The sequence below is a fragment of the Rhamphochromis sp. 'chilingali' genome (genome assembly GCF_963969265.1).
Source record: "Rhamphochromis sp. 'chilingali' genome assembly, chromosome: 16".
NCBI classification, from domain to species: Eukaryota; Metazoa; Chordata; class Actinopteri; order Cichliformes; family Cichlidae; genus Rhamphochromis; species Rhamphochromis sp. 'chilingali'.
The window spans coordinates 2,489,006-2,511,393 of record NC_137943.1 but is presented as its reverse complement, the minus strand read 5'-3'; the positions used below and the strand labels follow the sequence as shown (position 1 = coordinate 2,511,393).

Below are 22,388 nucleotides of genomic sequence, written 5' to 3'. Positions count from 1 at the left end.
AGATATTTTTATTATAGATGTACATTAGCGTTTCACGGGAAATGTTTAATCCATCGGTGCAAGTGCAGAACACCTTTCTGAATAACTAGTTTGTATTTTAATGATAATTATGTAACTATTCAAGTTCTATTTAATTTAAGGTTTTTTGTTTGCTGCTTAGTGTTCCGGAAAGTAAGAATACTATCAAGCCATCATCACGGTTTTCTCAGATGCACAGTCAACGTGGACCGTATACAGTAAATCTTGCTGATGACGTAGGTGGTAGGCAGTAGTTCTGCTTACGGTCTTGACTTGAAGGATGACTGGAACACTGCCAATGATAATGCTGCATTTTTTTTTACTGTAAAGCAAACTCAAGTACTTTGAGTGACAGGCAGGTTAAAATGGTGTACACTGAAGTGTAAAGCATAAAAAGCATTTTTAAAATGTGTCGGACTTTGAAGCGAGTAGCATACACTGATTTGCTGACTCGATATTAAAGTAAACCCTGCAATCTCCTGCTTTCTTTGAGCCAGGTCATGACATAAGAAACAGATAATGATGAATAAATAAGGTGTCATAATTAGATGTCAGGCCACTGTGAAAGGACAGACGACCACAAATGGGATCTCACTGGACATTTCCATCTCATTGTGCACTAAACAGTGCCGCTTTCAGGTCTCTGGATGGCATAGTATATAAATTTGTATTGATAATTATCAAAATTTGAATATATTTAGAACAGTTCTTATATAGTGCTTTTCTACTCTGAGCACTCAAAGCGCTTCACCAGAACAGCCTGTGATTGATCCATTAACCTGCCGATCAGTAGATGCTCAGCCTCCTGAGCTACAGCCTTACCCTGTCTGTCACAGACCATTCAGCATTGCTTTGGAAAGCAGCCAGTTCAGGTGCTCCACGTCTGAAACCAAAGGTAAGTGTCGTCATAAAGTCACAATCGCACGCGTGCAGGCTGAGATGTCCATCAGCCTGTATTGACTGAGTCTGTGGATATTGCGCCTCTGGAAGTAGGTAGGCTAGGTCACTTAAGATATTAAACTAAGATATCCAGCTTCAGTTGAATAAAGCTTTTAAATAATGCTATCAGTTAACTGCATTGTGTGTATGGTGCATGTCTGACAGGGAAGTTGAACAGAAGGACACCTTAGGTAAGATGGCGCCACCGGGAGTTTGGCGAGGGTGACTTAAGTGTTTAGGAAAGTAACACTACACACTGTATAGGTGGATGTCATTTGAACATGAAGGAATTGGAATCCTTATTTTAAAAAACAAACAAAAACCCCTAAGATTTATACTTGAGCTTAAGGTATTTTTAGACAGTGTACTAATACTCAATCACTTCATTAGGTATACCCGTTTATTACTGTGCGGTTATACTAATTGGATAGTTAAATTGCAGGAAGTGTATTTAGGCATCCAGATGTATTCAAGATGACCTGCTCAGAGTACTCTCAGAACTGAAGAGTCCTCTTGCATGAGAAGTGAAACTTCTCCACGAAACTTAAACAAGTCCAGCTGCGTTCTTTCCAAGCTTCTTATTCTACAATGACTTGGATGGCTAAGAACCGACACGGATCAAAGAGAATGGACTTTTCTTGAATGTATTGAAGGGTTTAAATGGCTGTGTCTGAACCCAGTTCTAAATATTTTCCAAAGCCGAATGATGTAGTTCTGGTACCTAAACTCAAACAAATCAAAATGGACCTCATACTGAAGACTAAATGTAAAAATCCTGGTCAGATGTCATCTGTGTTTTCATTATTATGGGCTGGGAGGTCAGTTAAAGGAAATGACCTCCCAGTCCATTGCTCCTTCAGTGGGCTGGTTTCAGTCATTATGCAAATATATTGTTTATAAGATTGAAACCTGCAGTCAGCTGAGACTGAAGACGTCACTGGATGAGTGACGAAGCGTTTCTCCCACAAAACGCTGCGTCCAGATGAACCGAATCAACCTTTGGGGAAGGTTTAAAGCTCATTTTAAATTCTTTTATATTCTGTTTAATCTACGGGTAATGCACATATCCCAGTTAATTCATCCAAAGGTTAGATGCTGCAATGTTCACAAATACAAACTGTGACTGTGGATGTAAACTTAGACAGGACTGAGCGTGCAGCTTTCAGGAGATCTAGTCTACACCCCTTGATGACACCCAACCACCTTTAATGGTTTGCATATGAGGATGCTATTTAAAAGAATCAGCTGGTCCGAAACAGTTTCTAAAATGATTTAAATGCAAAGTCAGATCAACAACAAGACATATTAAACCAGGTCATTGTTTAGTTAAAAAAAACTAAGTGGAAATACAAAAATACAGAAAACTATTATATCATGAGGTGTAGCTTAACTTAAAATTATTTTTGAAGCTAATGGAAAGAAATATCAGGATGGCTATTTTTCTGAAGAGTCTTTGCACTATCACGGCTGAGCGGTGGATATCACCACCTCAGACCGGAATAAGAGCATGTATGACATGCTGTGCAGGCTTGATGTGGAGGCAGGCTTCTACTGTGTCTACTATGAGTCCAAAGCCCATATCCACTGGTCTGTGAAAGCAGGTAGGTGAATGATATCAAACACAAGGCAAGCTGATTTAACACATGAACTACAAAAACGAACTAGAAGAAAGCCTGGACAATTAAGTGACAACCGTAACCTTTAAGTCCTTTAAGTTGTAAGTTGAGAAACTGCAATGCACTGTGTATTCTAACATCTTTCTATCAGAACCAACATGAACCTTTTTCCCAGTCTGAGCTACAGTAGCTCATCTATTGGATTGGACCACGTGGGCTTAAGTGGTGCTTGGCCCTACATGACCCCGTCTCTGGTTCACCACCCTTCCATCCTTGGACTACTTTTGTTAGACAGACCACTGCAGACCAGGAAAACCCCACGAGAGTTGCAGTTTTGGAGATACTCTGATCCAGTCATCTGGGCTTTGTTTTCTTAAACCCCTCTACTTGCACATTTTCTTGCTTCCAACACATCATTTGAGGACTAAATGTTCACTACTCACTAATATATTCCACCCACTCACAGCTGCCATGATGAAGAGATAATCACTGTTATTCAATTTACCTGTCAGTAGGCAGAATGTTATGCTGGATTTGGACGACACCACAATCACTTATGTGTTTAGTGTAATGAATGAGATTGTAGATACAAGCAGCTGAAAAAAAGCTTTCTTCCAAGGGTAGCTGGGCTCTGCCTTAGAAATAGGGTGAGGCGTTCAGCAACCTGAGAGAGGAGGTGGTTTGGGCATCTGACTAAGATGCCTCCTGAGTGAGGTGTTTCAGGCATTACCTACCAGAAGAAGGCCCCAGCTCTCGACTGGCCTCGATATGCCTCGTGCTCCCTCAGATAAGTTTAGGTTGCTGCCCCTGCGACCCAGCCACAGACAAAGAAAAGAAAATGGATGGATGGATAGAAAAAAATGGATTGTATAGTTTTAGATTGTATAGGTGAGATTTTTTTTTTCAAACTTTTGAGGCGGTTGGAAATTACCTGGAAAATCAAGAGGCTGCAGAGGTACCAGAGACCGGCTCCATGTAGTTTGCTAGGATACCCAGCAGAGGGGGCTGTTTACTGGCCTCAGAAGTTGTGTGCTAATACTTCTCTGACTCTCATGTCAGTGCAGACAGATAATGCTACATAGTTTAGGTGCCATGGCCAACAAAAACAGAAAAATAAAATTACCGCATTTTTATGCTTTTAAGTTTACCAACACACTGTATGTGCACGTAATTCACATACACACCTGACACAGTAACAAAATTTTATCTTTAAAGAATATTTAAAGTACATAAAGTCATCCTAGCTCATTTCATGTGGAAGGAGGAGGATATGGAAGAGAGGTCTGCAACATCTGAGGAGTAGCCATTGGACTGATTTTATTTTTAATCACATGAATGTGATTTTAAAGTTCAAACTACGCACAAGACAGAAAAACCTTGGCTGACAATGAACACCTGAAGTGCACGCATCGTCATTTTCAGCTATGCTGTTAGCTTGTGTTAAAAACATAAACACTCAAAGGGAGCGTGTCCTCATTAGATAGGGATTTAGGTAAGTGTGTGAGACTGTAGGCATGTTATACATGATCCAGTATATGAGAGTAATGCATAGTAATGAGAAATGAATGAATTTGTCGTGGGGTGTGGTTGGTGGCTCAACTGCAGAGGACGGGTGGAGCAGTGGGTTTAGGGCATGGTGTCAGGGGGAGGCTGATTGTCACAGATGGTGAACGTCATCTAATCATGCCTTCCACATTTTAGTAGCCACTGGGAAGAGGAGAGAGTGCGAAGAAGCTGATGGAGCAACGACTGGAACGGAGCACCAAGCAGGCACTCCACCTCTGGGTGCGAGGTCTTGGGAAAAGCAGGCATGTGTGAAAGAAGCACAAAGAACACAGGCTTAGTACTGAGTTGTGCCGGCCCTTTTAAATGGTGCCAAAACCCGGCCGGCATGTCGGAGCCTCGTCCCGCGCAGCCGCCTGAGTCACTGGCGCAAATGGTGATTTGAGTTGCGGTAATGTAACAGTCATCCTAAATGACTGAAGGCAGTGCAGGGCCAAGCCGAGCGACAGACAGAGGTATTGGAAAACTCCCTGTGATGTTTCACCGGATGGTGGAGGGAGATGACGCCTAGGAGAAGGAGATCTCTGCGCCCATGGTGGAGGTGTGCTGGTGGCCGGAGGAGGAGTGGGCCCTACCGCTTGTTGCCGCTCCTGTGGGGAGAGGCCCGACTACACCATGAGCCTCCCTGTCATGGAGAGGACCTTCAGGGATGTGGAACGAGTGGCTTCGGGCTGGAACGGTGGAGTGGGTCCACTTTCATCGGCTGGTTATCCTGGAAATTGCTGTAAAATTGGCCGAGGACCACCTGTCAGTGTGGCTGGAAGGCTCACAGCTGAGGCTGGCGATCGCATCAGTGTCTGATGGAGGTGGGACTAGTGTTCTGCGTTGCTGGCCCTCTGACACCCTCCCCCAGAGAGACGTATTGGGTTCTACACTCAACAAAAATATAAACGCAACACCTTTGTTACTGCTCCCATTCCCCATGGGATGGACGTAGAGACCTAAAATTCATTCCAGATACACAATATAACCATCCCTCCCAAACAGTGGTCACAAATCAGTCCAAATGTGTGGTAGTGGGCACATCTGCTATATTGAGATAATCCATCCCACCTCACAGGTGTGCCACATCAGGATGCTGATCTGACATCATGAGTAGTGCACAGGTGTACCTCAGACTGCCCACAACAAAAGGCCACCCTGGAATGTGCAGTTTTGTCTCACAGCAAAATGCCACAGATGCCACAAGCAATGAGGGAGCGTGCAATTGGCATGCTGACAGCAGGAATGTCAACCAGATCTGTCGCCCGTGCATTGAATGTTCATTTCTCAACCATAAGCCGTCTCCACAGGCGTTTCAGAGAATATGGCAGCACATCCAACCGGCCTCACAACCGCAGACCTCGTGTAACCACACCAGCCCAGGACCTCCACATCCAGCAGGTTCACCTCCAAGATCGTCTGAGACCAGCCACCCAGACAGCTGCTGGAACAATTGGTTTGCACAACCAAACAATTTCTGCACAAACTGTCAGAAACCGTCTCAGGGACGCTCAACTGCATGCCCGTCGTCCTCATCGGGGTCTTGACCTGACTCCAGCTCGTCGCCGTAACAGACTTGTGTGGGCAAATGCTCACATTCGATGGCGTCTGGCACGTTGGAGAGGTGTGCGCTTCACGGATGAATCATGGTTCACATTGTTCAGGGCAGATGGCAGCTGAGAATGTCCCAGTTCTTGCATGGCCAGCATACTCACCGGACATGTCACCCATTGAGCATGTTCGGGATGTGCTTGACCGGCGTATACGACAGCGTGTACCAGTTCCCACGAATATCCAACAACCTCGCACAGCCATTGAAGTGGAGTGGACCAACATTCCACAGGCCACAATTGACAATCTGATAGACTCCATGCGACGATGTGTTGCACTGCATGAGGCAAATGGTGGTCACACCAGATACTGACCGGTTCTGGGTCCCCAGACCCCCAATAGCGCAAAAACTGCACATTCCAGGGTGGCCTTTTGTTGTGGGCAGTCTGAGGTACACCTGTGCACTACTCATGATGTCAGATCAGCATCCTGATGTGGCACACCTGTGAGGTGGGATGGATTATCTCAATATGGCAGATGTGCCCACTACCACACATTTGGACTGATTTGTGACCACTGTTTGGGAGGGATGGTTATATTGTGTATCTGGAATGAATTTTAGGTCTCTACGTCCATCCCATGGGGAATGGGAGCAGTAACAAAGGTGTTGCGTTTATATTTTTGTTGAGTGTAATAAGGTGCCAAAGGGTATATACAGGGTTTGTGCTGAGCTCAGCAGCGAAGCAGTCGTCCGACACTGAGGGGGGCGTGAAGGCACCGCCGGTCCCGGTAACTCACTTCATGGAACATTTTCCACTAGAACAGACTTGTGACGACACCCTATGCTCAGCTCAGCCTAGTTAACTAGTTGGTAATTCCAAAAGCGCATTTGTGCCCGTTACCATTAATGGAAGTCCCATTTGAGCACATTAGCATGGACCTTGTCGAGCCAAGTGTAGCACAGGCGCTGTTTCAGGTCATCTCCCTACTTGGCATCCTGAAAGAGATATCGACTGACCAGTGCACAATATTCATGTCTCACAAAGTAAAAGAACTGTATGAATTACTGGACATTAAATCTGTTTGGACCAGCATCTACCAACCTCTGACATGTCCATGATTCATAAATTCACTCACGAAGATGAACGCAACTGGGATCGCTGGTTAGACCCTTTGTTGTTTGCAGTGCTGGAGGTGCCCCAGGCCTCCACAGGATTTTCTCCCTTTGAATTAGTGTTTGGCAGAAAGCTGTGGGGGATGCTGGACCTGATGAAAGGATGCATGAAGGATGCCATCACCTGGATCACACGGTGATATCTGTCTCTGCAGCCTTTTAAGTTCATGGTGGTCCATAGACCACGATGAACAGAGGGAAGCCACATGCGAACTTCACAGACCAAGGTCCTGCTGACCAGCAGATTTGAACTGGGGATCTTCTTGCTGCAAGGCCACATAATAATAATAATAATATAGAAAGATGCTTTTCAGAATCATATACATGACATTAATGAACTGGTTTGGGTCCTTAAGGGTCCGCTGGAATATACTAATAAACAGCAATGCCAAGTCCTGTTTCTCCTCGGCATACCTCATCAGGTACACGTACACCAGCTTCTTGAGTTCAATATTTTCACTCGCAACATTCTTTACCACAGCAGAAAACAACTTGGAGACCCTCCTTGGCAGTGAGACCGAGAATTCTCTTCAGTGTAAATGGTTCCTTGTTGCTCTCCAATATCTCTTAATTTCTTCATTCTTTTTAAAGTTGGCGCTGAACAGCTGAAGGCAGCTCCGGTGCTCGAGCAGGTCGGTGTCATGGTCTGGGTGTGTGGCTGTAAAATTCCACTGAAGGTCTGGCCCTCCCTGGTATCCACCCATGGGCAGGGCCTACTGCCTCCCTCACCTGAAGCTGATTGAGGCAATCAGGTTGGAGATTTAAGCTGCTTGCTGACGCTGCTTCCTCGCCAGTTCGTCAACTACCCTATGTTGGTAACCAGGCCTCATGCCTATGAATCTCAAGTGCTCTACTTAGCTTGCATCTTGTGTTCTAGTTACTCCTGGAAATTCCATCACACTGAACCTCTCGTCTTGGAAATCTGGTTAACCCGCCTGCTTTCAGAATCATCTCCTTGCCTCACCTGCCTGCCCTCCTGCCCTTACACCACCTCTGGACCTTCACCGCTCAGGACAGCTGCCACACACCACCAAACCCACCTGAACCGCACCACCTCTCCTTCGACACTTCCATCTCCCACCTGCACAGTAAGACGAAGATTTTCATAGCTTCCACCCTCTCCAGAACTCCTCATTGGCTACCGCTCTAACACTGCTCTCCTCTCTTCCAGTACGTACCTAATCACCAGCAGCTCCCGATGCTTTCTTGGACCTGTCCCCTTGCTTATCCCTCTCCCCTGGCCAAGACCCTCATGCCCCATGTGTCAAGCTTTAAATCAAGGACTATCGTAAACGTCATTTCTGTGCTAGTTAATAAACCTTTGCTAAACCCTTTCTTCAGCCTCCGCTTTGGGTTTTCTGCACGTGGGTTTGATTTTTGGTGCTCGGCCTCCGGCCGTTTTGTGACAGTCGGGGTGCTCTCGTGACCCGCTTCCACTGCAGCCTCCTCTCCTCCTTGGTCGTTGTATGAGTACAAAGTCAAATATTGCATCCAAAATATGAGGTTGAAGTAGAAAGTACCAAAATGCAGAAACAGAAATACACTAAAACTCTGCTTCAGTAAAGTTCTTAAATATAAATGTACTGAGTGAATGTACACAGTTACATACCACTTCTAGACTTATCCATGCTTTCATGCCATTAGTGGTTTCCTTTTTGACAGAACATATAGTTAGGACTATATGAATCCTTGGTGTAGACTGCTGGAGGCCTCTCATGATTCTTTTCCACACCTTTTTCACTTAATAGGTGTTTACACACCACCCTGCATTTAATCACGAGTTATTATTAATCTTTGGCTCTGTTCCACAGTAAGTCTTTGTCCTGTCTCCCTCACTTCACCCCGAAATGGTTGCAGCAAATGACTGCCCCTCCCTGAGCCTGGTTCTGCTTTTTCCTGTTAAAAGGGAACTTTTTTGTGCTTGCTCATAGACTGTTTGTGTTTTCTGTGTTATTGCAGGGTTTTTACCTTACAATATAACGTGATTTGAGGCAGCTGTTGTTGTGATTTGGTGCTGTATGAGTAAAACTGAATTAAATGAATTGAATTGTGGTGGTGGGATCCCATCTTTACAGTAGAGAGCCTTAAGAGCCCTGTGTTAACTCTGGATATTGTCAGCCATCAGGGCTCCTCGCAGTCTTTAACAGACTCTGACACAGCCTGCAAGAAACATATGGAGGAGACTGACCCAGCTGAGAGGATCTTCCTGCCATCAGCAGGTTTCTCTCTACAGGAAACTGACAGATGATGGAAAAAGCCCTTCAGCTGACATGGAATAGCGCAGTGTCCAGATCCCATCTCAGCACTCTTCACTCTCCCTTATGGCCCCAGATCATCACCTTCGCTGACTTTCTTCTTCTACTTCCTCAGCTGTTTGGCTCTGTTCCCTGTCATGAACAGCAGTGCAGAGGTGAATATAAGGTGAATAAGGAGATTAGCGGCTAGAGAAAAGAAACAAACAACTAATTATACTCAAGTGTTCAGTATAACACTTAATTGGACTGAAATGATTTTTTTGGTCAGCAGTCTATGCCCTATGATCATGGCACAGTGCATTAAGCCAGCTCCCACAATAAAGGCCTTTTTCAGGGCATGAGCAGAAGGATACAGCCTCATTTTTGTTGGTATTCCATAAAAGTCTCACTGTCATTCATTCCCACTGTAACCTCTCCCAGCACAGCACCCATAAGCTGCAATAGTCTGGGAAGGTGGTTTCACATGATCACATGAGCTGTTTAGTCTCCAGACCATTTGAAAAGCTCATCCTTGGACTGGGGGAGAAAGCATGTATGTATACGAGATGCAGAACTGCTGACAGACCTCTGGAACCAAGGCCAGATATAGGTCTCCTTTTGTTCCCTGAACACATATGTTTCAAAGCTATGAACAGTTTTAAAACCGCAAATATTTTATCTGATTAATTTATGATGCATTCAGGACCAGTGATAGCGATCAACAGAAAAAAGCTGTAAATGAGCTTGAGTAATGCTTAGACATTAGGTTAAAAGTGACTGTAGTGACTGTAGTGGCATGGCAAACAAGTATTACAAAACTTAAACATAAAATCAGTAAAATAGACAAAAGGAAATGACATTTTCCTGATGATGGATGATCTAATCACAGAATACACAGAGTGCTTTTCATTCCCACTTCTGCTGGTTAGATCTCATTAGCTAAGGCACTCTGTGGCTGAAGCACCACACTGAGCTTAAATGTGTGCGTGTGTGCTCGGTGTATGTCTGTAACCTCGATGAGCTGCATATGGCCTGATATTTTTATATGGTAAGCCCTCAGTACACAGGCTTAATGAGCAACCTGCAGATGCCCCCCTCCCCCACCCCCACATATGTAGATTACAGATATGGCTACCAAAGAAAAGCACTCTGTGGACCACTCACTCTGTGCTAGGCTCCTGACAGCAACAGAGCTTGATGGAAACTGGCAGCCTTAGAAAGCTCGCCACTGGGGCTGACAGTGCCCACTACCTCAATGTTAAAAAGGTCACCCAGCAAAGTGGGAAGAGACTGGTAACTAGCTCTTGTGAGACAGACTCCACAGTACAAGCAGAGCTGGACTGGTAATATGACAGGTTATGAGCTACTGTGCACCCACCCTAAAGTGTGTGGAAGAAGTGGTTGATAAAGTTGGGCAGGCAAATGTAAAAAGGTGGACTGGTTGGAATGGACTGGTTCTTATATAGCGCCTTTCTACTCTTCTGAGCACTCAAAGCGCTGAAAAGCACTTTGAGGTGGAGCTGAAAAGCTAAGAGAGAGATAATAAAAAGAAACTAGAAATAGGTTTAATAAGGAAATAGATGAATGGACATCATTAGGAAAGGATAAATAAAATGAATGGATACATGCACATCTTTGCTCTGAAAAACAAATGGCATTTGGAAGGTTACTGCATTTGGAAATTCACTGCATGTATATCTTATATCCTCTAGTTTGTATTTCTCACCTAACCACATTCTGTTCTTGTGCTTTTCACATATTCTTAGGATATTCAAAAGTCATGCTGTCTCCTGAAGGTCCGCCCCCTGGGAGCCTTGTCCTCCGTTTTGTCTCATTGGAAGCTTCAGTTATATACATATACTCCTAGGACCTGGCGTCCACATGTGGACATCACATTTTGGGTTATTTAGACCAAAATACTCAATTTTGCTCTATAAGGGCCAGATATCTACTTACGAGGACATTATCCTGCTACTGTTCTATCGAAAGTTTAAACGAATATCCTCATATGTGGCTCTGATGTTTCTTAGAAACAAAAATTAGGTAAAATTTTAAAAAAACAAAACAAAAAAAAAGTGGTAATTCTTTGTTTTTAAATTCATCGAGTCCCAATATGCCCAAATATCAAAGAGAAATTAAAAATGCCGTGAAAGAGTTCGGGTCTTAGCGCGGATTGACGCGAGGTTAGCTCGTTAACGCGCCGTCCAGACTGTGTCTGCTTCTGCAGACTGTGACACAACCAACTAGCTAATATTGTAGTACTGTCTTATATGTACCTGAGATGACGGAAGATAAAGCCAGTGGGGATGCGTGTTAAATCTCCCTTCTTTCATAGTTTTATGTCTTATTAACTAATGAGACTGAAAATAGTCTTATTCTAAGACATGTCTCATTAACATCACTAAGTGATGTCCACTTAGTAAATTATGTTCCACATTAGAGGAAAAACAGGATACTGAAGGACTACCTGCTGACTGATAAGCATGTGTTGTCCTTGAGTTCAGCGGTGAGGCCTGAGTTATGAAAGAGTTGAAAAGGTGATGGCGAGAACACCTCAAGCCTTTGTAAACCTGTGATGATGTCACAGTGACATCTTTATCTTTTATAAACTATGGTCCTTCTTCTTTATTTATGTATTGTTGAGCAATGTTCTAGACAAATGCACAGCACGTAATATCCTATGTAATATTAATATTATGTTTTCCTTGTTGTCTAACAGACGGCCCAGCAGCAGCAGAAACCATATTATGAAAAATAAAGCATACCAACTCAATGCCCACACAGTTTTATTCAGTGATGTCTGCAGTGTTTCCACGTTGTCTCCTCAAATGTAGCAAATGGAAACATACATTTGTTCTACCCTCAGTGGCATACTTCACTCCCCAAACCTGCCTCTGTGCTCACTCTCATCATCTAAAGCTCAGTTCTGTTCTGTTCACACAAAGATGTAGTTATGAATACACACACACACACACACACACACACACACACACACACACACACACACACACACACACACACACACACACACACATCTCTACAGATTTTTGCTGTGGCAAAGCTGTTCATGAAAAGATTAGCAGGAGTTTTGAGCACCTGCAGGATTGAAAGCATGCTGATGACCGTGACAGGATACTGTCCATATGCCACAAGCTGCGCACACTATACTCACTCATACACACATCCACACGCACACATGTGTGCAGGCTTCAGTGAAAGGTGAAGGAGTGTATCAGATTATTGCGACAGGCAGTGAATGAAGATGTTGGGCTGTTCAGCCATGGTGAACTTTCACACACACACACACACACACACACACACACACACACACACACACACACACACACACACACACACACACACACACACACACACACACACACACACACACAGTCAGCAGATTGCTGTGATCTGACTGCTAAGTCTGGAACAGTTTACAGAACGTGGAGAATGTGGGACATGTAGTGTTAAATACTCCATGAGGGAGATTATTTCCCTTTGAGCCTATAGTTGGTTAGAAGCTCAGAGATGCAGATGGTGAGACTATCATGACCTGCTGTGCTCTCAGGGATCCAATGCCAGAGCAACAACACAGAAACCCAGAAATGTGATTATTGACTCAAACACAGTGCTTGCAGTCGACTCCAGTATCTCCAGCCAACAGACAGATGTCTCTTTAACATGTCTAAGACTGGATAATAGTATTGTGATAACCATACTCAGATTAATGCCAGATAAGGCTGAAAGTAACTGTGATTGTTTGAGTGGTCAGATCAGTTGATCATAGAGAAGTTGTGGCTGTTTTTTCACCCGATCAATGAAAGCACAGAGAATATTAGCATTTCATCATAATCTGGTTGATGTACTGCATGGTTGATTATCAAAAGGAGAAGCCCAATGCAAATGGTCTAATAAAAGGTTAGTTTTAACTAAACTTGTTCAAACTTACAAGAACACAAATGTCCAAAAGTCTATGCAAACAAAACAGGAACCAAAGAAAAACACAAGTGGAAATGGGACATGGGAAAGAATAAAGGCAGGGAGACGAGTAAAAAACATAAGAAACGATTTGCTTAGCACTTTTCTAGTCCTACTGAAAAGTGAGCACCAAGGCCACATTTAACCGTGCAAACATACAGTGTTTTGTTTTATACTTTCTAGGTATTTTTTCTACCTCACATCCATAGCCAATTTAGAATGGCCTAACTTGTCTTTGGACTATGGGAAATAGCCAGAGAATGCAGAGGTCATCCACAGAGCCACAGGGAGAACTTGCAAACTCCACATAGGTGCACTATTGTGCTGGTTACACAAGCCACTTATAAAATAAGACTGGAAGTAACAACAAAGAGAGGGACATAGGTAAAGACAGGGAAGATAACAGGACTTGGAAAAAAAAAAAGAATAAGAAACACCAGCAATTAGCCAAGGAGAAAACATGCCACAGAGAAGCCAACATGCATGAAACTGTGGAGCACGTTTTTACAACGCTGTGATTGCAGCCATTCCCCAGCTCTCTGTGAATGGGACTCATGGCCATTGATCAGTGGTTGTTGATCAATGGTCATGAGAATTTGCATAATTATGATTAAGGAACTGACCTCCCAGCCCATTGTTCCTTCAGTGGGCTGGTTTCAGTCATTATGCAAATGTCCTGTTTATAAGATTGAAACCTGCAGTCAGCTGAGACTGAAGACGTCACCTGATGATGACGAAACGTTTCTCCCACAAAACGCTACGTCCAGATGAACAGAATCAACTTTTGGAGATGTAGAGCACATTGCATAAACAAGTAGTGTTGTGAAGCCTGCTTTAAAAATGTAACAGGTCATAGTATACCACCCCATAAAAATATTTAAATTAACTTTTAATATTTGATTACTTTTGAATTTTGAATGTAAGACTTGAAAGTGAACAGTAAAGCAGATGTGTCCTCTAAATTCAGGACATATTTACCAATGTAAACAAGCTGTATTGTCTACACATCGTCATGCTAGGTCAGCTTTCTGAATTCACAAGGATACTGACTTTATATAGCACAGTACCTGAGAACTGATCCATGAAATTTGGTGGCAATTCTTGAAATTTTTATATTTTTCCATTTTCAAAATAGTGCAGGGAGTTAGTCCGCAAATGTGAAGGCTTTGGAAACAGCATTTAACCCCTTAATGGAATCTAACAGTGGCATCAACATGATTCATGAGAAGAACATACTGATTAAATGTTTGCATTCAGGGCTGGAGTCCAGTATGTTACATTCCTATCAGAAGAAATGAAACCAGCTGCATATCAATGGTGCATATTTGAAATGTTATGCTGTAAAATCTGCCAACAGCAGCCGGGCCAAGTCATCTGCTATGTAATCCTCTATACACACAGTACACATAGGATTATTTCGCAGAGTTAATTGGTATTTTGCAGAAAACAAACACTTATAGCATCACTGAGCACACACTGTAGACAGGAGAATAAGTTCTTGTTAAACCCAACTACTACATGCATAGTCTGCAGTGAATAACAATTAACACAGAACGGTGGGTGCCGCATTAGTGTGAATACGCTGAGGTGGAAGAGCAACTGTCCTCTGTTTAAAAGGCAGCTTTAAGTAAGGTGCCAGGTGTTTTATAATTAGAGAGTCAATAGAACCAATCTCTCAAAATGCAAAGATAACTGCCTTCATCCTTACTGATATATGTGAATTGACGAGCATTTAAATATAAAAAGACACTGCTCAAAGACAATGGTTTCACACTTTCTAATAAAGCTAATAATATTAGCTATAATAATAATGCCCATACATTTACTCATTTCTTCCACAGCTATAAAGTTATCAGTCATTTCAAATAAACCTACAAACAAAGCTCCCACATGGAAATAACAGCAAACCAAGCTTTAGTCTTTTAAACTGAAAAACAGCAGACATGTCCTCTCTGGGTCTCAAGTTATTTTTCCTTTGTTCTACATCAGTTTTTACCGTTCTTAAATCTAGCAAAGGAGGAGGGCGAGGAGGCCTTGCTGGTGTTAACACACAGTTATGCTTCCTAACTAGCTGGTGTTATCGTGGCATTATCAAGCCCACAGCCCATTTTGTCTGTTTCACGAATGATTGTGCCACAATGTTTGACTTTTTTTTATTATCTTTGTCACATCATTAGAACGACACTGAACTGCCAAAGTGTACCCCGCCTCTTGCTCAGTGATAGTTGGGATAGGCGCTCTGCCCATTGATCACAATTCATCTAAAAACAGAGAACTTTGAGAACCTTTCTTGGTGCAGTATTCCAGGGCACTGGATTAATGCAGTGCTTCAACCAGCAGTAAAAGCTAAAGCCTGGTTCTATGTTAGAACATTTCTTAACATCAAAGAAACACTGTTAATGAATTAAATGTTGTCTTAAATAACTCTCAAGCACTTCATGGTAGATCAAACCCTAACGCCATTCCCTCCTCGAGCAAATGGAGTAAAAAAGCTGGCACTGGATCAAAATTGACAGGCAGTCTTCTCTAATGCTGCGAATCATAAATTACAGCCCTGCTACTGAACGTCAAGGTTAATTCCCTCACCCAGTGTGATGAAATGATTCCACATGACACCTTCAATTGATGCTTTTGGAGGCCTGCCCACCAGAGGAGATCCCTGTCACACAGGCTTTTAATAAAGGACATAAAGGAAAACGAAAGTGGCATGACAATAGTAACCATGAAAATGACTTCATTCTTGTATAATTCACTGCAGCACTGCCTTCTTTTGTTAATAATTATTCTTTTTGGTGGTGACTGAGAAATAGACATTGAACAAAGTAAAAATGATAAAACTCTTCTTTCTGTCTCTCAGAACATTCAAAATTCTTCATCGAGACAATGAAAATATGTATAGAGTTTGCACAGCCAAGCTATGATTTTTGCTGCAGATACATAATAAGTCTGGTACATAGCCATCTGTCAAGATTAAGTACCAATCAGCACCACTGGTTCAAATGCCCTTCTTAACACTCACCATCCTCACACTACCATCCCTCCTCTTACCTACCCTTTCTTCTCTCACCTCCCTCCTACTACCCAGTGTGTTTTGTTTCTGTGCCCAAATGTTTGGAACACATAAAAAACAACAATAGCAAGTCTACAAGAGTGGTGTGGTTTTTTAACTCCCAAATATGAATATGAACTTTAAATTCATACACTCTAAGAAATGACACACTGATGTTGGTAGCATTATGTAAATGCTTCATGTTAAAACTAATGCCACCAATTGATTTTTAACTTTAAACACAAGTATGTTGTTTTGAATTTAATTAACAACATAATATTTCAATACAACAAGATGCAGTAAATTAAATCCAATGTAAAAAGTTCATTTAAAATGAAGAGCACTTTAATTTAAAGAGGATTGTCCTAATAGGCTCTCCGTACTTCTGAGTTTGCACATGTGCAGTGTGGAAGTTTGATCATCCGCCATTTTCAACTGAGACTTGCATATGCTTAGCATCCTGGATAGAATCCATCGCCATCTGAGGATTATTTGGTAAGTTCAACAATTTAAGGATGACAAATTTGATTAATGTATACTAACTGATACACATCTGACACTTTCGGGAATACTTTTGCATTTTTTTTAAACAAATGATGCCTGGCAAACTCTAGCTTGTATACCTCTCTCACATGTTAGAAGTATGAAAACATTTAACAAATATTGTTGAACCTGCTTCGGTGTAATTTTCCAAAATCTTTTGCGATTCTTGTTAAGATGAGACTTGCTTACTAAGACCGACAGTTTTAAAATTACTCCCATCTACCGCACCTGCTCCCTGACATCAGTAATGACCACTGGGAGCGCCAGCGATCCTGTAGTTTGAAGAATGAAATGAATGTGTAGTGTATTTTAGAAATGTGCATCAATTAAGTTGCTACATTGTTTGAAAGAATTCGACTCCATGTTGATTTCTGGTTTAGTGTCAGAAATCTTCACTGAAGAAGCTTCACTTTTCTTTCCAAGCTCCTTAGACTACGATGACCTGGATGACTGTGAACTTTCACAGACTTATTGTTATCCACAAAATGTCATGATAGGATTTTAAGTCCATATTGCCCAGTTCTAATCTTCTATTTAATTTTAATATTTTTAGGGGCACAATTATTAAATATATTGTTGAACAATCTAGAATTGATTAAAGCAAAAATGAAAGCTTTCACGTAATGTCAAAATTGAAAAGCTTCGATTTTTGGGTTCATATATTTGTTAATCTGACACAGAGGAGTCAGTGCCTTACCAATCATGAACCTCACTGCACATCACTGATGTGAGTTATGAAACATTGCTTAATCACATATCTGCTATGTGTTAATATTTTTGACTTTGTTTTGTAAAGAGGTTGAAAGGAACCAAAATAGGAAACTTCTCTCATATTGAGTTCTTATCTCCACCAGAATCCCAGCGTTGATGTTTGACAGGAATGCATTCTGAAAGCTGTCTGTGTCTACTTAAATGAAAAGCCAGATGACCTGTTCAAGGAATTCTTGGTAAGTTAAAAAAGGAAAACGATCAGTTATTTTCCTTTTTTAAATTTGGGATTGGAAATGGAAGGTGGACTTACTTGTCCATATGTATATGTACGCAATTAACTTATCTTTTTTTAATTTTTATTTAAAGGATGTGGATCTTGGTGCAAGCAGAGAAACAGAGCAGCTGACTTTGGGAGTCTATGTTGTCAGACATGAGAGCAAACTCTGCAGATACACCTGAGGACATTGGTGTCATCATAGAAGGATGCACTGTGCTGCAAGCTCTTAGTGATGTGGCAAAGGGTTGTGCCCTCCTGCTTGGACTAATCTATAGTCTAAATCTGAGCTACCCAAAGCACCTGAAATACACATTTGAATTTCTTCAGAAGGTGCTGATGGAGTTGGATGGGAACAACCTATCCATGAAGGTGCAGGTTCTGAAAAACAAACTTCTTGAGTGAAACAGCCTGCAGTGAACTATAGAGGACACTGAACTTTAAGGTTCTCGAACCCTTCTCCTTGCACTTCATAAACTGTTCAGTTTGAATTGCCACAAGAACTTCTGCAAGGCCTTTCACTTTTCTGCGTTCTTTGTTCTTGAACCTTTACCAACATCCAACTACACTGAAAAAGACTGCTCCTAACTTTGGACTTCAGTTTAAGTTTTGAAGCAAAGGTTATTTTTCTAAATATGGACAAAAATGACACAAAAGTCATTTCTACCTGCTGTTTGCAGGGCTGTATTGTGGGCTTTTCATTGTAGCCCAATCAAGTTTAAATTAAGTCATGTTAATGTTAAAAATGTTGGAATCACAACACTTTCCAGTTTTAATCATTTCAGTTTAACATGACATTCTGTATCTTGTCTTCCTGCACCTAAAATGCACTTGAATATATGTAAAGATTGTTTGGGGGAAAAGATCTAGAAGCATTTGAATTGCTCAAAGTGTGCTTCAACAAGTTTTACACAAAGTGTTATTAAAGTTAGGTTAACTGAATAAACTTGTGTTCGATTTATTTAATTTACAAACTTAAATAGACTAAGTTGCAATTCTGTTAAAGTGATTTAATCCTATAGTTTCAGTAGAGCGTGTTTTGGGTGAGTAGATTTATCAGATTTACTTAAAATTTGTTGTTCAAATTAAATATATCATACATTTTATATTTCACTAACCCAGTTGTGTGGAACCGGTTGACATAACTGGGTGGAGTAAATACAACATGTTATTTCTCAAAGTAAGTACAGCTTGTTTTGGTTGAGTAGGTTTTATTTAGTCTTCTCAATTTAAATCAACAAGGTTAGTTATATCAACATTATGATATTCAGCTAATACAACATGATTCTTTTGATTTGCATTTAATTATCCAAATCTTATCAGATGTACTTAAAATTTCTTGTTCAAATTAAATGTATCATACATTGTATATTTCACTAACCCAGTTGTGTGGAACCGGTTGACATAACTGGGTGGAGTAAATACAACATTTTATTTCTTAGAGTGTACCATCACTGAATGTTTTGTGGCAAACAAGTAGCACAAAATCTCCTTTTCTCCTCTAGAATTGGGCATGGTGGACAAGGTCCATGGCATGGCTGGATCATTCTGTCATGGTAGTCAGACATAACTCAAATGCAGGACTCAAAGGTTTACAATCAGATGTGTGTTTATTTACAACGTGGTCACCAGGTGCTATATACAACAGTGGGAGGAAAGGGCTCCAGGGAATACAGAGGAAGGCACACAAGTCCAGACTTCACACTCTTCACTTGACAGTCATTTACAGAAATACACGCTCATCACAGTCCAAGGCCACAGGGAATAATCCAGGTAGGTCTGTGCCAGGAGAAGGAAGTACACGTTAGAACACGTGAACATGAGAAAGATAAATAGAGATGGTACGAGAGCCAAGGGTACACTGAGTAGATTAAGCACAATGATCCAGAGACAATTAAGCAATGGCTTTGAAGATGATGATGATTTGCAGGTGTCTGAATGTCAGCAGGTGAGTTGGCCAAGGGCAGGGAACCAGCAGGGAGGACCACAGGTAAACAAAAGAGGTGAGAGAAGGAGACAGAGGGGGAGAGAGAGAGACCACAACAAACTCTGGTAGGAAGTCATGGAGGACTGGGGTACGATGACGTGGCAATTTTCTTTTATTGTTTTGTTTTTGTTTGTTTTTTTCAAATTGTGTATGTGTGTGTGTGTGTGTGTGTGTGTGTGTGTGTGTGTGTGTGTGAGTGTGAGAGAGAGAGAGAGAGAGAGAGATTGAGAAAGAGAGACATTGTTAACATTGTATGTATGCCTGGAATAGATTTTAGTAATTTTTGCTAATGTATGACTGTAAGCAACTAGCCTGGTACCAAGTATAACATTAACATTCTTGTTGTTTTGCTTATTTTATTGGCTGAGAATAAGCCAGTAGCTGTGGAATCTGGATGGTGGTGGGTTCTTTTCCCCACTCCCTTTGTTGTACAACAACCTGAGTGTAAAGTTGTTTTTAATTGCTTTATATTGTAAGGTAAAGACAAAGAAAACCCCAACAGTCATATGAACTCCCTATGAGTAAGCGCTTTGGCGACAGTGGGAAGGAAAAAGAAAAAAATGGGTTTTAACAAAAAGGGCTTCTCACTCTTACTAAACTTGTCACGGTCGGACGGTCCTCCCTGGACGACCTGCTTGTTGTGTGTGTGTGTGTGTGTGTGTGTGTGTGTGTGTGTGTGTGTGTGTGTGTGTGTGTGTGTGTGTCTCCTTTTTTCCTTCGCCCCTCCCTCCGGGTCCGTCTATGTTTAGGAGCCGTGCTTTCGGGAGAGTGAGAGTGTGGCGACCCCTGACCCGGAAGTGTCTCCGCTCAGCTGCTGACACACCTGCACCTAATCTTCCACCCAGCTGCCACTAATCATCCCCGTTTGGGCTGAGGTATTTAACGGTGTGTCCAGACGGCAGTCGACGCTGGATTGTACTCGAAGCTCGGTAGTAAAGTGTGCTCGTTATTGGTGACGTAGCTTTAGCCGGCTAGCCTTCTCATCTATTGTTGTCACCCGTCCATTAGGAGCAAGAAGTACGGAGCGGAGGGTTGGAGAGAAGGGCTCCCTAGGATTATCACTCGGGAGGAGAAGCACATTCGGATTACTACTGGGGAGACTCACCTGCACCACTACTGGGAACTTGGAGAAAACCACTGTTGGACTATTACACTTCTTTCATGTTTGAGACTGTTTTTGAGCACTGTAAATAAAAGCACTGTCTGCTTTGCATCCAGAGCTCCGCGACTGAGTCCATATTTCCCCATTACTCGTGACAAAACTGCTGCAGTGCTCAATATATACTGTGAATAAGAAATTACAAGAAACATTTACAACAACTATTTACAAATACTCTTAGCTCAAAACAACATATATTAATTACAAATGGCTCACGTGTTACGAAAAAGACCATCGCTCAGGATTCTCACAGAAATGATCAGAACTACAAACAACTAGCTGCTTTGTTGGTTGTAGAGGAGACAAGGAGAGAGGCAAGGTGGCTGTCAGCTGGAGATTAAGAAGCTGCTGTCCATTCAATCATCCAATCCGGACTTCAAGAGCTTTCTTGAGTCAGCCAATCACAGCCACACCCATACACCCAGCCTGGAGGGAGGAGATAAAAAATACACACACCCACACACACTCCAATGGGAGGAGCCACACATCAAAACAGGCAGCATGTGATCACAAACCACAACATTTCATGGAATCATAACATTTCCCCCCCCACCCAAAAATTGAACATTTCGCCCTTAACGAAATGCTGGATTCATCACCTAGATAGAGCATCAGCCATGACACTTTCTAAGCCTTTCTTGTAACGGCAGAGGTCTTACACTGTGAAAATCTGGGGGTGAAGCTGGTTGTGTTTTCTAAGGAGCTGTCTTATAGTCATTTTCTGATGGTTTCCACTGCCTCAATTGTAGGTATGCAAATGAAGAGAGAAACCACATCAAAGAACGCTATGGTTTCACCTGGATAAAGTGTAGGTTTCTGGACATTTTTTGTGAAGTCGGTGGAGTTTTTGATGTGACTGGGGGTGTTCCCCACAAGGGGTGCTAGGATAGTGACAAGGTGTTTGGAAATGTTCTAGGTGGCTGAGTTTATACTGCTAACAATGGGTCTGAGTGGGATTCCTTCTTTGTGGATCTTTGAAAGTCTGTAAATACAGGGTATAGCATCCCCGTTTTAAGGCTTCATTGGTATTGTTGTCACTGAGCAGTGAAGTAATTTTTGTGTCATAGTCCATTGTGTTTAGAACAACAGTGTACCTTCCCTTGGTAATATGGTGATGTTTTGGTGTTTGCTCGGGGATGTGAGGGCCTTGTTTTCGTTTTTATTGTGTTTAAGCTCCTTAGATGACGATGACCTAGATGACTGTGAACATTCACAGACAACACCTTCAACACACCACGCTCCTCCTTGCCATAGCATTTGTGTTGTGCCTCATCAATCTTGAGTTGTTTAAGTTGTTTATGTTCAAGAAAGGACTTTATAAAAGATGGACGATGTGGCCCCACTTCCTTCCATTGTACAAAAATAAAGCTTAAAGGTTTCATAGAAGTGTAATTTGTTCTATTTAGTTGTATTTTTACTCAGTTGTATATAGTATTTGTATTTGTATTCTATTTTTATCTTATTGTATATTTATTTTATTTTATTCTACTGTATATAGTATTTTATTCTATTCTGTACAGTTGTGTACTGTATTTATTCTTATTGTATTCTAATTTTTGCCTCATAACTTTTGCACTGTCCACTTCCTGCTGTGACAAAACAAATTTCCC

The 22,388-nt window shown here is 41.9% G+C and overlaps 1 long non-coding RNA gene across 1 annotated transcript; it reads left to right on the top strand.

Moving 5' to 3' along the window:
• The first annotated feature begins 16,459 nt into the window (after positions 1 to 16,459).
• LOC308383638 lies at positions 16,460 to 18,908 on the top strand. The gene is made up of 3 exons (XR_013969185.1): positions 16,460 to 16,599; positions 17,502 to 17,594; positions 17,725 to 18,908. It is a non-coding gene; the product is annotated as an uncharacterized lncRNA (long non-coding RNA).
• Positions 18,909 to 22,388: the final 3,480 nt, after the last annotated feature.